This window comes from Pezoporus occidentalis, unplaced genomic scaffold (assembly GCF_034315485.1).
Source record: "Pezoporus occidentalis ecotype Australia unplaced genomic scaffold, CSIRO_AGI_Poc_V1 ctg81, whole genome shotgun sequence".
NCBI classification, from domain to species: domain Eukaryota; kingdom Metazoa; phylum Chordata; class Aves; order Psittaciformes; family Psittacidae; genus Pezoporus; species Pezoporus occidentalis.
Window position 1 is genome coordinate 9,625,559 of NW_026916170.1, and position 17,033 is coordinate 9,642,591.

A 17,033-nucleotide genomic window follows, 5' to 3' on the forward strand; every position below is an offset into this window, starting at 1 on the left:
TTATATCACACCAGAATCAAAACCAAATTTAAGATCAAATCTCATCAAGCTAGGACAAAACATTAAACAGATATGAATGTTATATACCTAAAATACTATATACAAACATACATATGTATATCTAAAATTACATGATTGCGCATATGAAGCTTCTCTCTAAGGAAGGTACCTTCAGATCAATAAGCATATTGACAACTATTTAAATTCATTGATTTTCAATCTTTTTACCATTGAGGAAATACAAAATTTACTTTAGCGGGATATAAATTGCTCCCATTTGGGATCCTCTTAAACTCCAACAGCAAATAAATTGATGCGAAGCTGCAGAAATTCTTTCAAACAGCAACTGCAAATAAACAGTAGCAAAACATTTAGTTACACATATATGAGAATGAAACAGCAAAGTTATTTGCTGACATTTCCTCAAACGATTGCTATAAATGATGCAATTTTAAGATGGCCAGTGATTATCTTCTATTGATTGCTGTTCAGTGGCTTCATCTACAATTATATTCTAGGAGGTTATTTGAATTCGCCCAAGGAGGTCTCAGAGGTATATTTATTTGGTTTTAAAATTTTGTCTCCGGTAGAAAATCTGATTTGCATAGTAGATGCTCTTTCAAGTGGTAAAGGTCAATGCCCTATTATTATTTTACATATTCCAGGTTTATAACTGAATCGAGTGATAGAATATTTTGTCTGTTCCAAACTATTCCAATTCTTTGCTTCATAAACTTCTGAAAATAATAAAATCTTGTTTTGATGGAGCATCTTCTAAACATGACCATGAGGTAAAATACCGAAAGCAAACCTTCAGGCTGTGTGTGTAAGCAGCAGGGGAGTGGTCACAAAGTAAACCCAAGAAGTCTCAGGAGTAAATCAATCAGTGGCAACACATAATTTTTTTATTTTTTTTTTTTTTTATATTTTGAAGGAAATTTTATAATACTTACAACCTACACTTAAGGCTACCCACCGGACACCACACCTTTCTTTCTCACAGAATTCATCTGCTCCCCTTCCTACCTACAATTCTGATTTCAAGATTATTTTGCCATCTCGACCTTTTGCTATTGTACAGGAATGAGGCTAGGTAGCCACAGATAAGATCAACTACATTTATGCATTTAAATCTGCATTTTGCAGGAGCTTCTGCTCTTTTGGCATTGTTATTGTTCCTCAGCTCCTATCCTTCCTAAAATTTTCCTTCGAGTCTTCCTGCTGCCGGGCACTGGTCAGACCTGGCTCACATCCCCTTCGGGTCAGTAAGTGGTCAGGAGACACGGGTTGTCTCTTATGAGATTTTTCCTGCAGAATTGGGGAATATAATTCAACAAAGTCCTGAAAAACTAGAAGTGTCAAACTTGGGAAGTTGAGTGGTGATTCCATTACTTAAAGGAGGCAGTGCTGAGAGTTTCACTTTATTGAATTTACTTATCTGTAGCCCTGCAGTCCTTAAGAGCTTGGAAAAGCTGTGAATTATCGTTGATGCAGAGGCTGTTCTCTGCCAGAATTTGAATTACTCAAGGTGATTTCAAGGCACGTGCACACACAGATTCTCACTCACAGTGAAGGAAATAATGCAAGTGACCAAAGAAGGGCCTTAAAAGTACCAGTGAAATGACGTTTCAGAGCAAACAGGAACTGTGTACGTTTCATCAACTAGCTCTTTCTAAAGCCAGAGGAACACCATATATAAACATATATATATGTTTACCATATATAAAAACAATATTACATTGTTTATAATCATAAATATAATTCTGCGCAGACATTAATATGGTCCTCATTGAATGATGAAAAAATTATAATTTGGAGATAACATGTTAGAAGAAAATGCCAAAATTTATCACACAAAATATTCTGAATAGGGAATGTGACCAGTTATAGTTTCAAAGCAAGCATTTCCTGTACGTTTTACAAGCACCTTGAATTATGTAAGCCACCAATTGCTGGTATAACTTTTCATAACATGTCATCCACTAAAATAAACAATTATCGTATCAGGGGGTTGGAACTAGATGATCTTAAGGTCCTTTCCAACCCTAACCATTCTGTGATTCTTGAATTCTATGGACAGCTTTTTTTTTCTTTTTGTTTTTATTTTATCTGTCTTCTCACTGATGCAAAATATTGCCAAGCATACAGCTTGGTTAACACCTCTTCTCTGACACCTAGAAACCATGCATTTCCCATTCTCAGTACCTCAGGTCACACTGTGAGAAGTTGTAAATCTCATCATAAACCTCAATGATCACAACGGTCATACAACCATAGTAATACAAAAGCTGAAAATACACTTTCTGCTGCTACTAGTGCTGACTGTAGTATTTCTTAACCTGGGAAACCCCATGCACTTTCAATGGATCTGATGCTGCAGGTACTGCAGACTCTTGAAGACCCACTGCCACTGACCACCTCCCTGCAGGGCTGTGGGTCCCTGCCTTCACAGGCCACTCCTTCTGGTAGTGTCTACAACCAAGCATACATGCCACATTGCAGTGCCATGCAGCTACATTCAGGCTACCTTGGAAGCTGAAGCTGGCACTGCATCATCAGCACAGAGCCCACCTCAGGTTAATTTAATCAATGTCATTTTACTGCTTTTGATAGCTCAGTAACTCCATTTCAATCCAGTCTGGTTACCCTTAAGCACCACCCATTTGTGCCATCGCTCTGTGAAGGCACAAACTGTGACAAAACAAACACACCCCTAGAAACATCTCAACAGAGAGGTGCACTGCTTAGCAGATATAATGGGCAAGTTCCTCTTTTGTTTTTTCTCAATGGCCAGATCACCAGAAATGCAAGGCAGAACCTGACAGAGAAATCTTGGAGTCTTTAATGACCACCCTAGAAAGAGAAGTCCTGCCTTGGAGATGTCCTGACAGGTGGTGGCTCTCAGATGGATTTATTCAGACAAAACAATGATAAACTGATACTGAGATCCCTAAGCAACATAGCAGTTTAAATGGAGGAACATCAGGCTGAAACCAAAACCCAGTGGAAGTAAATATGTAAGGAATGAAAAAGCAACCACTGGACACATGGAGGAAGAGCACTGGCCTTAGTTTCTATATTGCTTGCATTTGTGCTGAAAAACAACTCCCAGCATTTTCAAGAAAAGATGACATGGGCACCATCCAGGCCCAGCAGCAGAAGCCTGGTGGGTCAGAAGCACCATAAGTTTCCTGAATGTGTATCAGCTAGGACAACTGCAGTCTTTGCCCGTTTGGAGACACCTGCCATCACCTCTCCCCCAAGCTGAACCCAGGAAACATGGGCACCGGGGACTCCACAGGGTGCTCCCTTCCAGTATCTGAAGGGAGCCTACAAGGATGCTGGAGAGGAACTCTTCATTAGGGACTGTAGTGATAGGACAAGGGATAATGGGTTTAAACAGGGGAAGCTCAGGTTAGATATAAGGAAGAAGTTCTTTACTGTTATGGTGGTGAGGCACTGGAAGGGGTTGCCCAAGGAAGTTGTGAATGCTCCATCCCTGGCGGTGTTCAAGGCCAGGTTGGACAGAGTCTTGGGTGACATGGTTTAGTGTGAGGTGTCCCTGCCCATGGCAGGGAGGTTGGAACTGGATGATCTTAAGGTCCTTTCCAACCCTAACTATTCTATGATTCTATGCTGGGGGCACAGGGCTGTTAGCCAGTGCCTGTCCCAGCCAGGAGCAGAGCAGCAGGGGGCATCAGGGCAGCCCCAGCCCTCAGCATCTGGCACCTCTCTGAGGACAGGGACAGGAATGGGCTGAGGCTGGGCTGGGATGTGAACCCACGTGGGCCTGGCTTGTCAGGGCTGATGACCAGGCAGGGCTGTGGGTAGCTGTAGACCAGCTCCCCGCCACGTCCCTCCCCACATTCCCACGACAGGAGCTGATGGCCCCGGGGGCTGATGTGGGGTCCTGAGATATAGGCAGGGGAGGGGGAGCCTCACCAAGGTTGGGCAGGGACAGGCAAACATGGTGGTGCCCCCAGGGCCCAACAGCATAGGAGATTATTTATGTAGCTTTAGGCCAAGGATTAGATAGTAAAGTATAATCTGGCTTTCTCCACAGTTGAGTTTTTGCTGCTTTGATGCTCACTGACGCAAAACTGTATCTCCAAATAAGATTTGTTGGTGAACATTTGGGCTGTTTTGAAGAGTACTGGTATTGAGTAAGGCTGATTTAATGTTTTCTCTTTTGCACAGACTTCCTTTCTAACTACTGTGCTGATGACAGGGCCAGCTTCAGTCATGAGGAAAATGCTTCTAGTGTGTAATGTATCTGAGGCAGTAGATTGCTACAGCCAGCAAAACACGCGGCCTTACGGGCTGGCTGTTGAATATGAGGAAGTCATGCATAGGAAAGCAGCTATTGCTGGGGATGGGTGGGCAGAAAGGCAGAGGAGACTTTAAGAGCAGCACCCCTAAGACCTCCAGGAATATCCTTTTCCTGGCACCACAGCAGCAAAGCCCAGCTCCCTAACCAAAATCATAGAACCAGAGAATCACAGAATGGTTTGTTTGGAAGGGACTTTTCAAGCTCATCTAGTCCAACTCCTTCCCACAGGCAGGGACATCTTTCACTAGACCAGGTTGCTCAAAGCCCCATCCAACCTGGCCTTGAACACTGCCAGGGATGGGTCCCTATGTTGTCCCAACATCAGGGTTCTTCACCTGGTGTGCAGAGAGACAATTAACACACAATCAAAATATTTATTTCATGTCTGTGCAGAGATGGGTGCTAGGTGGTGACTCCACAAAGCTAGCATACCTTCAGTCTGCCAGCTAGCCACTTTATCCATTTCAAATAGTGAAAATCAGTGGTTTTGTACATGTAACAGTCTGTATCTATAGTCATTGGCTCTCACAGTCTCTTGCTTCTGTTTAAAGACACAGTATGTGTATTTCACTATGCATGTTTGATGAGTTTAGGGTCTTTTATCTCAGGGGGTGGGACTTTTAGCATTATAACGAACCATGTTCCTTTAGGGACAATTATCTTCTGATCTGTTGAGCTTTTCAAAATTACTTCTGTATTTTGGACCCTAATCTGTCTGAATTGTTACTCTTCTGATCCAGAGGGTCTCTTTTATCCATCTTGTACCTCTCCTCAAGCTCTGTGAGCTTGAAAGAAAACACTGTTTGTCCTTCCTACATGCAAGTCTAAACTCAAGATTTTCAAGCTTTCACGCACATAGTCCTTTACAAAATCCAAACTTCATTGCCAGGTAACACTCATCTGTAGTACATGCTCTCTGGCACAGGTTCAGTTCTGGCTCTGGCTTGGCTTCTTCAGGTTTGCAAAGTTTACTTTTTAACTTGGTTTCCCTGTGAAGTGTGAAGGTATTGAATTGCTGCAGACTTAAGCTCTGCTGCAGGTTATTACAATGTCCACCTTAGTAGCATGGTGCAACAGCAGTGGATCTACAGAGAGAGCCATGTTGGCTCTATCACAAGATGGAAATTTATCCAACTGCCAGATTCTGAAGAAACCAGTGAGTTTCCTGTCTTAGAAGGAGTAAGAAGAAAATAGACAGGAAAAAATCAAAAAAACACTGATGTCTTAAGGAACTTTAATGCTAATTTTGCATTTATTTTTTCAGCCAGACTTCTACTGGACCTTGAACATAGCCCCTATCGTTGTGTCCTTTGAAATCATTTTAGTAAGTATGAAATCTAATGCAGTAATAGTGTCAAGCAAGGGAGTCAGTGTTTCCCTATGTGCAGTAAGAGAATTTACAAGCAACACAAAAGGGGGAAGATATTCTCCCATTCCTCAATGAAATTTGTATTCTGCTGTTAAAAGTTCAGTCTATCCAACTTCTTTTGAAAACAGCTGAACTGCATTCAATTCACTCTTCCTCTCACCCCCCTAGTAACTAATATGTTTTTCTTGTAAATCTAATGGAAATTCAGAGCATTCAGGGTTGGGTTGTTGGTTTGTTGGTTTGGTTTGGGGTTTTGTTTGGGTTTTATTGGGTGGGGTGTTTTTTTTTCCTAAAATATACTATATTTTATATATATATATATATATATATAAAAGCTATAAAGCTGTGGGCATATTTTGCAGATAGGTGTGTCACCTTGTAATTCTGCCAAACACTAGAGCTGTAGAATAATGTAGATTGATACCAGTACAGAATTCAGAAGTGGAGGAGGACAGCACTTTTTCAGTTTGGTTTGGTTTGTTACTGTGGTGGTTTAAGGCTGAACCCAGGACAGTTACACTCATTTTATATTAGAACTACCGAATTAGAAACAAAACAAATGACTATTTTAAGAACCTTTTCTGATTGCTAAAGGTCTGAGTGAATTTTGCATAAACAAAAAAGTTTTCCACACTCAAGTGCCCTACTTTTCATATACTTTCGCCCAACTATAACATAGCAGTGCACCACAATAGTTTTTCACAGACTTCTCTCCTTCTGAGGTTCCCAGGAAGGTTCCCAGACACACAGTTTCACAGCAATGTGCAACTACCTGCACAAAATTAGGCAGCTGTTAATTAATGTGGGCTAGCCCTTATCCCAGAAGGTTACTGGGAATTTCCTAAAAGGCTGAACTCAAGGTGAAGTAGCACAAAAAAAGCATCTGAGATTAACTGAAGTCATCAAGAAACAAATCTATTGATTGAGACTACTCGTGCTGTGACAGAAACAAACTTGGTTTCCTGCAGAAACAGTTTACCATTGTACAGCCAGAAAATACATGCCTGTGTTGACAATTTGACTTATTTCTCTTCAATGTAATCTGCTGCGCATTATAATCCGTAAATTTAAGTGACCTGAATCAAAGCAGCCCTAAATGCAAACGTACTCCTAAACACTTTTATCAGTGAGGATGGGAGATTAGAGGTTAAGGTAGTCCCAGCAATGTTAGTTCTTACTCAGATACTCAGAGCAAATTTTTAATCCACTCCCATGTTTTCTAGAGATAAGTCATCTCATGTAAGAGCTTTTCCCTGGATTCTTATGCACATTAAGTGCACAAGTAACTACTTGTTACCCATCCAAAATTTTGCATGGCAGTGCACAATCTCCAGAGTCTACAGCCTAATTGAAAAGACACAGAAAGCTATTTTCAGAGGGATACCTCAAAAATACATTCAGAACTAATCAGAACTTGTGTCTTTGCCAAGTCCTTGGCCAAAAAGAGATAATATCTGTATATTTTACATAGATTCGAAAAAGAAAGAGAGTTCTAGTGTGAAAAGAAAGTCTGCTGAGAGAAAGGAACAGGTTTTTCTCAGCAGGCTTGAATATGAACAAACTCTCAGGCAAGCTTTGAACCTTTTCTCATAATTGGTGTTGATATAAGAAGAGTGACTGTGTCTAAGAAAAGAAGATGACACCCCTATCCCTGTGGCATGCACTTCAAACCTGATTCAGTGAAATTTTTCCCTTGGTACAATTGTTTCTACTTTAGTGAAATTCCAGCATAACGAGCATTTTATATGCATTGCAGAGGGACTGGAATACTAATTTCTAAATGGAAAATGGTAAACATCTTCCTATATTTAGGCTTGTGACTTTGAAAGGGAAGGCAGGCATGGCTGGAACTCCAAATAGAAATATCTCTGCAGAGATGAAGATATTCAATATCCAGTAAAGATACAAGTTCTTTACAACAAATAAATCTCAAATGATGTTTTCTGGTACTGGAACATTCATTCCTAGAATGAACCTTTAAAATTAATCACTTTTGATTTTGCTTTGGGATATTAAAAAAATTATTACATCACAAAAGGCAGAACATACTAGAATAATAAACTCCTTAATCTAATGATATGATTATATACAAATATTTGCCTATCACAACAGCGTGCTTGAACCATTGCATCTTTAAAATTATATTGACTATCCAAATATGTCAAGCTTCAAGTGAGATTAATATAAGTAAGTTTCTCATTAACTTCTCTTTCTTCCTTGGGAAAATGAGCCATGAACAAATTTCAGAAGGTATGAGGGCTAATTCGGATAAGCAGCCAAAGTGTTGGCGTTTGCCTGATTTATCTTTTGAGTCTGAACCATAAGACTCATAAGCCCAAAACTTTGCATAATTTAGCAAGGTTTTCCTAATTTTGTGCAGAAATGAGAGAGAGTTCATGACATCCTCATGCCCCAGGCAGAGGATGTATATAGGCCTTGCAAGACTGGATTTTTTTGTGTAAGGTGTTTTTACCAGCAGAAAAAGACACTTTCCTACCATGCCAGTGTTCAGGACAGAAACCCACCTTTTTAATGAGATTTTTTTTAATTCTTTTTGGAGTGGTGGTAACATGAATGACATGCCTTCTGCCTGCCTATTTTGAAAGCTGTGATCTAGAGATGAACAAGGAAAGTAAACTGCTAACCTCATCTTTTGAATGTTTTACTATGACTGTTCCCCATTGTCCCCTAAAGTTAACCTCACACACCTCAGGTTGTTTATAGACACGTTTCTCTTCCTTCTCTCAGCCAACATGGAGATGCTGACCATGAGACATATTGGTAATTTTATCATAAACATGCTGTCCTTCCTGTCATCTAGTTCAAGGGGTGACAAGGGTGGTAGGAAGGCAACAGGGGGAACTGATCCCTTCAGCCTGGGGAGGGAAATTACATCCTTTAGGTCTAGTCCTGAGAAAGGGAAGAGGAGTGACCCTCCTTCTAGGACATGTGCTAGAGGAAGGGATGAGAACAACAGCAGGAAGCAATGTAAGCAAAATGATGAAGGAAAAATTCACAAGACACAGGACTGCAGCACAGCTTTTGGGAAAATACTGGGGGCAACTGACAATACACGGTTCAGGAGATAGCTGTAGTTTCACCAGACTCATCCGAAACACCTTCAGTGTTCCTGCAATAATGATAACTTCTCACTGTGTTTGTTCCCAGAGACAGTCAAGATTATTTCCATTATAATGTGCAAGTATGTTCCTTGTAGACAACAAACAGCTCTGAACTGAAATATACTACTCAAGTCATCACTGACAATTTAAAGACACCCAAGTTTCAAGTTTTATCAGCTGCAGTAAAAAGAAATCTGTCCATCTGAGTCTGTACGGGTTTACGTAAGTGAGAAAATAGACTGGAAACTTACAGACTATTAGAGAAAATAGGACTGTTTTCAAGATACTACTTCTTCCTCAAAAGGAGCTCTTCACCATACAGCCACATCCACTGGTGAAGGACAGCTGGGAAGCAGTTACTTCTGGTTGATTTACCCAAACTTCATATAAATGGTAACAGTTTCTCACTGAAGGAATTTTACATATATCATTCAGTTCTGCACTGGAAGCACTCTGCACCCTCACCTCTGTTCTAGACCTTGGTAACTTTTCTGAACATGATATAAAATGTATGTGACAGGAAAACACTTCTTTTATGTAAAACCAACAGCAGTCTATCCACTTCATGCTCACAGGTACAGTATTATTGGCACTTAAATGACAGAGTAGATAAAATAATCTTGTAAAATTCAGTCTTAAATGAATAATAATTATTCCAAAGGCACTATGTGGGCACTAAGCAAAACAAGGATAATATCCTTGCTTCTTCATGCATATATTGAAATTCCAGTATCTTTCCTTAAAATAAATAACCAATCAACCAGAGAACAAGTCTGCTGAAAGGTACACACAAAAATTCCTTTGTTTTTCTATCAGGTTGACAGCATGTCTTAAATGAATAAAGTTATCTTCTTTTGAGAGGTACTTAGTGGTTTCCTACAAGGTTATACATATAAGCTAGCACATGAATGAACACACACTTTCCATCTTCATTATCAATTACATAGAAAGACAGATTGAGCACATGCCCTTCCTTAAGAAAAGATTATATTTACATGAATTTATTCATGGCTTAAGCCATTTCTCTCACACGCCTAAACAGCCCTGTTGCCTCTTCATTTCTTTCACAAATTAGACTGTCACTGGGTCATGCCTTGCTATTTGGCTATTTTTAGCCTTCTCATTACACCTGGAAATGTTTGCAGTTAAAGTGCTGCCATCTGGAGTTGTTAATGGCATGCTGGTGGAAGTGTAATCACTGCATGACTTTGTTCTGCACTTCCCCAGGGTGCAGAAAAATGTGATACACATCTAATTTATGTTAGTTTCTGCTTACAGCTGCTCATCATCAAATGTGATAATATATACAACTTGGTGCTCTCCCCCAATATCTCTCCATCAAAAATTACCTTTGATGTACCAGCAGTCGCTACCATCACCAAAATACACCTATAGACCTAAAAATAGCTTTAGGTGAAACCTATTGTTTAATTTTTCTAGGAACGGCAAATTTAGGAGCATTTGAAATCAAAATGCAATTATATTCACCTTAGTAGGAGGTTCTTGTCTAGTTTATATTGCCACTAAGAATGATTTTGGGATTCCAATTTCTGCTTTTCACTCATTTTAAGCTGCAGAAAGGAGATTTTTAGCAGCGTTATCTGATTTGTCTCTGTTATGTGATAGCAGAGGATGAAGTATTATTGTCTTAGCCATAGCAATTTATAAACCAGGATCCTAAATTCTGCCTTCCAGCCAGGGGCTCCTTAGGCTTTGCAAAGGAAACTGTAATGTAGGTGCTTTGCTGGTTGTGGTTGGTTTGTTGTTTTGGGTTTTTTTAACCACAATATTTTACCAGGGAACAACCAAAATTATGTTCATATTCAAAACAAATGTAGTCTTTTTTCCATTTAAACAAGTTATTCTGACTCAAATGAGACTTGGGCTCTTGGCTGGAAGAAAGTCAAGAATTACAGAAGAGGCTATAGGAAGAGCTTCAATATACATGTAACTACATAATTCATAGGGAAAACAACACATGCAGCATGTCATCTGTTGCACAGAAGACCTATATTTTAGGGTACTGAGCAACATTTTCAGTCACAGCTCTCATCATTGCTCAGATGTATTCCATTTAAGTTTGTCACTTCAGGGAAAAATCATCAGTTTTCACACGGAGGCTTGATTTCATTCCACAGACTGTACTCGGCTGAAAAATGTATGCCTAGCTTGGGACCCATTACCACAAGTTCTCTTCTTGGCCATTAAGCACATCAAAATGCTAGTCAAGCCATAGACACTCACTAGCTCTCAATTACTGGGAAGGTCTGGAGTACTTTTCTCTCCTGTCAGAGTCTTCTAAAGAGCACAGAGACAGTACAATGTGCTTGAGTGTAAATAAATATCTGGAACAGAGAAAGCTGGTGTTTTATAGAATTGAAGGAGCCTTCACATCCCAGATAGGGAGCAGGAGGTTATCTGAGCTGCAGCACTCAGACAGATCCTCCTCATCTTCACCCACATTAGTGTGGCCAAGGAGGGGGTACTACCCAGCTCTCCTGGCACAACAGTATCCCTGATGAGGCTCAGTCCTTCCTTTCAATGCCACAGAGGCATCCAGCTCTCAAAAAAGTTCACTCTCTACATGTAGGAGGTAATGCCGCCTGTGGATTCACCAGTTCTCTCTTTCTCCATCCTCACACGAAATACATTCAAATTTGAAAAGCACTGGTGGAAAGTGAAGAGAAATCCCAGTGCAGTGAAGAGAAACCTTCAGACTCAGTGGGAACCATAAAAAGCTAGGCTGAAATTAGACAGTTTTGGAAATCACAGCATGTTCTTAGGCAGCCAAGCTGGAGAATTTTGGCTCCTTCCTTTTATACTAAATGTACACATTTGAGAAAACAACAGTTTGAGAATTCTATTTCATACATAACCTATACACTTGAGTCACGCCTTCTTCAAAAATTCAGATGATATTTAAAACTCTAAATATCAACCAATCCGAGGAACTGATAGTGGACACGTATGGATGACACGGTACGTAATTTTCCCTAGATGCTATGTTGATGCAGTTGCAAATTTCCATATTGCAATAGAGTAAAAAGCTTACCATTTGTCACAGTCACACAAGAAGAATTTGGAAAGCTGTCTTTGCAGTATTTTTCCTAAACAAACTTTCAGCATTTCTCACTCCCTCTCCCCTGTTAAAAAGCTTGATGATAGTTCAAAAGAGGTACTCCCCAAGCTATATTTTTCATATTTGCTCGAATGCTTTAATGATTTGTTTCTAGCTCTATCATCCTTACATATTCTTTTTTGGTCTCAAATCACATCCTATATACAAGCAAAAGAGAACAAACTTGTAGAAACAGAAAAAAAAAAGACAATTACTTTTCTGGAGCAGAGATTGCTTCATTTACAACTTTTGGCAGGAAAAAGGCTACTCTTCAGACACGATTGGCCATTGAGATGAAGGTGTTGCAAATGTAAGTGGAAATGCAAGTATTAATATAGTACCAAGAGATGAACAATGGAACTGATATTCATATTAGAGGATATACAAATGAGGAGAATGCTGGGCATGTAGAGAGAGCCTCTCTATTTGGTTCAGTATTTACATATCCTAGGGAAAAGAAAAAAAACAACAAAACAGAATAGAAACTGGGTGGCTGCTCCTGTTACTAGAGCAGCAAGTTCTAAAGTAATGGAAAGAAATATCTTTGGCTGAACTTCTTTTTCCATATTTGCAAAACATAAACCTGTAATTCTACTATCTTTGGACCACAGCTGCTGTGCTTTGCACTCCAAGCTTAGCCAAAAGAAATGAAATGCTTCTTGGAAAAACACAGGTACAGCATCTTAATGGAATATGATAGGATAAGAAGGTTGCATTACAAGACCAGTGGCATTATAACATCAGTATGAAAGATTCTACTTTTTTGGTAGTGTATCCTGAGGTTTGCATTCTTAAAGGTGGGAAACATATTTTCCTTTATGGGCGTATTTTGGGACAGCTGTAACAATTTGTCTTAGGTACACAGTCAGCAGAATTATTCTCCAGTGCAATCATATTGTTCAGATGATCACATGTTCAGTGTGATCACTATGGCTTTATTCAAGGTACTTAAATAGATTTTATATTTTCAATTAAAGTGCAAGAGCGCAGTGTAATACTTCCATTTCCTGTTATTACTGCTTCAAAAAACGGGGAAAAGTTTATGTGCCAGGTGGAACCAATGACCTTGTGAGAACTATTTACTAATATAAGAAGCCATCTGAGGATAGAATATTTATAATAATGGGGAACTTAATTAGATATCTGGCAGTGCTTAAGCAACTAATTTTTTTAAAAAAAGCCAGATCGACGAGGGTCACCTCTCTAATGAAATGAGAAAAGTAGAAGCAATGTTTTCTTTAATGAGTATTCAAAACTAAAGTCTTTAAGAATCATTTAACTTTTTAAAAGACTGTTTTGACAGAGAAAAGGATTTATTTTTAGATTAATTTACATCCAAATTTCAACTATGGTTGAATCCTAAAGGAAGTAAAGGACTGTCTCAGAAAATAGACTGCATAAAAGAAGTTGAAATTGTCAAAAATACATTTGAAGATTGCTCAACAAAAATGAAGGCAGTGGGAACACAACTGCATGTACATTATCAGGTAGTACATCCAGGAGATGAAAATGCTGTGGAACCTTTGGATTACATCAGACTGGAAACAGATGGGCCATTCTTTTCTTTCAGTGATACTATGGAAAAACTAATATATCTAACATATCTCAGGGTACTGAGTGCAGATCCCCCAGCGCTGGCAAGGGTGGCGTATGTGAGAAATGACTGGGGCTGTCCCATGTTGGATATGGCAGGTCCCAGATGGCTCCAATTGACCCACTGCAGGGCACAGATGAGCCCTGCAGATGGTAGCATCTCTGGGAAAAAAATGCTTAAGAAAGGGAAAAATGCTGCATAGCAGTGTGACAAGTCAGGAAAACTAGTGAGGCATACAGCCCTGCAGATACCAATGCCATAGATTGACTGTAACCCCTATTCCCCAGCCTCCTGCACTATTCAGGGTGGGGAGGGAAAAGAGGTGGAGAAATTGAGAACAAAGAAATGAAACTGAGCCTAGAAAAGGGTGGGGAGGGAGTAGGTTGTGTTTTCAGTTTTGTATTTGTTTCTCACTACCCTAATCTATTGTAATTGCCAGTAAATCAAATTAATTTTCCTCAGGTCAAGTCTGTTTTGGCCATGATAGTAACTGGCAAGCAATCTCTGTCTTTAGGTCCACCCATGAGTGTTTTCAGCTCATTTTCTCCCTTTCTCCCGTTGAGCAGACAGAGTGAGTGAGCAGCTGGGTGGGCATCCAGCTACTGGCTAATGCATAACCTACCACGCTAGGAGTGGAGAAACTGAAGTACACCTCTTGCTGGCACCTCCCAGCTTCCATGCTAGGATGTAAGAACCATGTAAGACATAACACCAGGGTTATGTCTTACCCTGCTAATGCAGAGTGCGGTTACAGAAACAGCATAAGCCATTCCTATGGCTGTACACCTTTCAAGAAAGGAAATTGTACTGTATTGGTAAGAAGCAGCTGCCTTTTAGCTCAGCACCAGGACTACTACTGATGAGATGAAACTTTTTGAAACCACACATAAATTGGTACAGCAGGAGGTTAAGATTCAATGCTCATTTTAACAGTGTCAGTGGGATATAGAAAAAATATTGCAATATAATAGAATCAGCTTTTTCTACAAATTACTATAATTTTAAATTCTCTAACACACTAAATGGGGAAGATGAAGTCTTCTACTTGCAGATACCTAACCTAACCTTAGTAGACAGATAAAGGGTACAGTTTAATTTGTGTCTAAGATGTTTGTACATGCTACTACTGCATACTAGTAAATTAAAAATAAAAATACTTAATTTGTAACCCACAATCCTTTTGAGTTATGCTACATAACTTACAAGAGCCCTAAGCTTTAACAGCAGAAAACACATCTAAATTGATTAAACAATTAAACAGAAATTGTACAAGTACTGCAAAGCAAGGTGAAAGGGAGATCTCTATTATTGGGAAAGTAAATATATTTTCATAAAAGAGGGGTTCTGTTTAGGTATTTTTTATTCTGTTCCTTTCACCTTTCTTCACCTGAAATCATGTTTTTCTTTCTCTTTTTCAGTTTGTTTAATCCAAATTCCTATTGAAACAATTTTTATTTAATTCTGATGCGTAGTTTGCTACATAGTCTCCCCTTATTTGAACACAAATCTTCCACTTCAATGGCCTGTCTACTAGTTTCCAAGTGTACTTGTCAACTTTATGGTATGTGTGACCTCACATTTTTGAAGCAACTAGTCTTAAACAACAGAGAGGTATCAATCTATAGTATTCCTTCGGTATATTTCATCCCACTGCGAGATGCCCTCTTAGCCTCAATTTATCTGTGCTGTCTAATATACTCTGGCCTGTAGCTAGGTCTGTCTAATCTGTCTTCATAACTCATATTCTCACAGTCCTAAGCACTTATACAGTTCTTTGCTGCAGCCTCTTCAGTCTTGACAGCAGGTTTTGCAATATCGGAAAGCAATTGCTCACAGCATTTAGAACGTAGATGAAGCTCAAATTATATGATTCTAGGTTTTATCATAAACTAGAGAGTCATTGGAAGTAGTTTGAATAAATCCCCCTTTTACATATTCTTACAGAATTTAATAAAGTTAAAAACTGTTAAGAGTTCAGTTGATAGCACCTTTTGAACATTTTAAAGGAAAATAAGGAGCTTACTTAAAATTAGTAAAGATGACAATTTTTTCTATAAGCACCATCAACTTTTCAAGTGGATTTGAGTCTACATCAAATAAATTTGTGAATTTGCACCAAAATGTCTTTCAAAATATACACATATTCGATGTCAGCATGAAACATTTAGAAAATAAGTTCGTTTAGATTTACAGGGACAGTAATGTCAGTTTTCCCACACAGTTATAACCACTGAAGTATTTCATACAAGCATATACTTGTAAGGACAGACCTGGAGAAGTTCCTTTATTGACTGGGGGGATTAAACAGCACTAAAAGTTACACTTTACATGTGAATAGGCTGCGAAGCACTGAACTGGTATTGGTGCAGTATTCACCATGTAGAGTGATCCAGTGAGGCAGACCCACCCACTGACGGCTTTAAAGGAATCCAATAGCACTTGCTTTGAAGTCACTAAAAGAAACACCCTCTCTACCAAATTGGTCTTAAAAGATTTCTGGAGAATGGGAAGTCTGAGCTATGGGGAAGTGAAGTCATTTTGTCTTGCATTCTTCAACTAGTAGCTCATTTGTATTGAGAAAGAATCACATTTCAGTCCTATTACCACACCAAAACTGGACTGTCCCATTCTTACATTTGTCTCACCAAATAAGTGCTTCTACTCAGGTGGAAAAGAACTCCAGCATCATTCCCTTGCAATATCTATTTTCAGCATCACTTTCAGACATTTTTGCACATAACATTGCACACACACACACAAAAAGTACATAATGACATTTAAAAGATTTGTGCCCAAGAAAATTATGCAGAATGCCAGAGCAAACCAAAAGACACAAAAGTATAGGTTACAATATTTTGGAAAGAAAAATCTGTTGTCATCTCCTTTGGCACTTTGGGGCACAGTCTTTCAGGAACAGACTGCTCCAGTGTGGGTCACCCCCAAGGTCACAAGTCCTGCAGCAAACCTGCCCCAGTGCAGGCTCCTCTCCATGGGACCACAGGTCCTATTAGGAGCCTCCTCTGGCGCAGGCTTCCCACAGGGTCACAGCCTCCTCTGGGCATCCCCATGTTCCATCATGGGGTCCTCCCCAGTCTGCAGGTGGATGTCTGCTCCATCCTGGACTGTCATGGGCTGCATGGGGACAACCTACCTCACCATGGTCTGCACCATGGTCTGCAGAGGAATCTCTGCTCTAGAGCCTGCAGCACCCCCTGCCCTTCTTCTGCATGGTGTGTGTGCAGAGTTGTTTCTTACATATTCTCACTCCCCTCTCTGGCTGCAATTACTCCTGTGCAGTAACATTTTCCCCTTCTTAAATATGCTCTCACAGAGGTGCTACAACTACCACAGATGTGCTTCACCTTGGCCAGCAATGGCCAGCAAAGCCTTGAAGCCAGCTGGCATGAGAGAAGCTTCTAGCACCTTCTCATAGAAGCTACCCCTGTAGACCTGCTGCTACAAAAACCTTATCTGATACAATCAGAAATGGAATGAAATGA

General features: G+C 39.7%; 1 long non-coding RNA gene across 1 annotated transcript; it reads left to right on the forward strand.

Annotated features, from left to right (window-relative positions):
• The first annotated feature begins 2,923 nt into the window (after positions 1–2,923).
• LOC134156038 (uncharacterized) lies at positions 2,924–9,230 on the forward strand. The gene is made up of 3 exons (XR_009961810.1): positions 2,924–3,017; positions 5,595–5,654; positions 8,868–9,230. It is a non-coding gene; the product is annotated as an uncharacterized LOC134156038 (long non-coding RNA).
• The last annotated feature ends 7,803 nt before the right edge of the window (positions 9,231–17,033 follow it).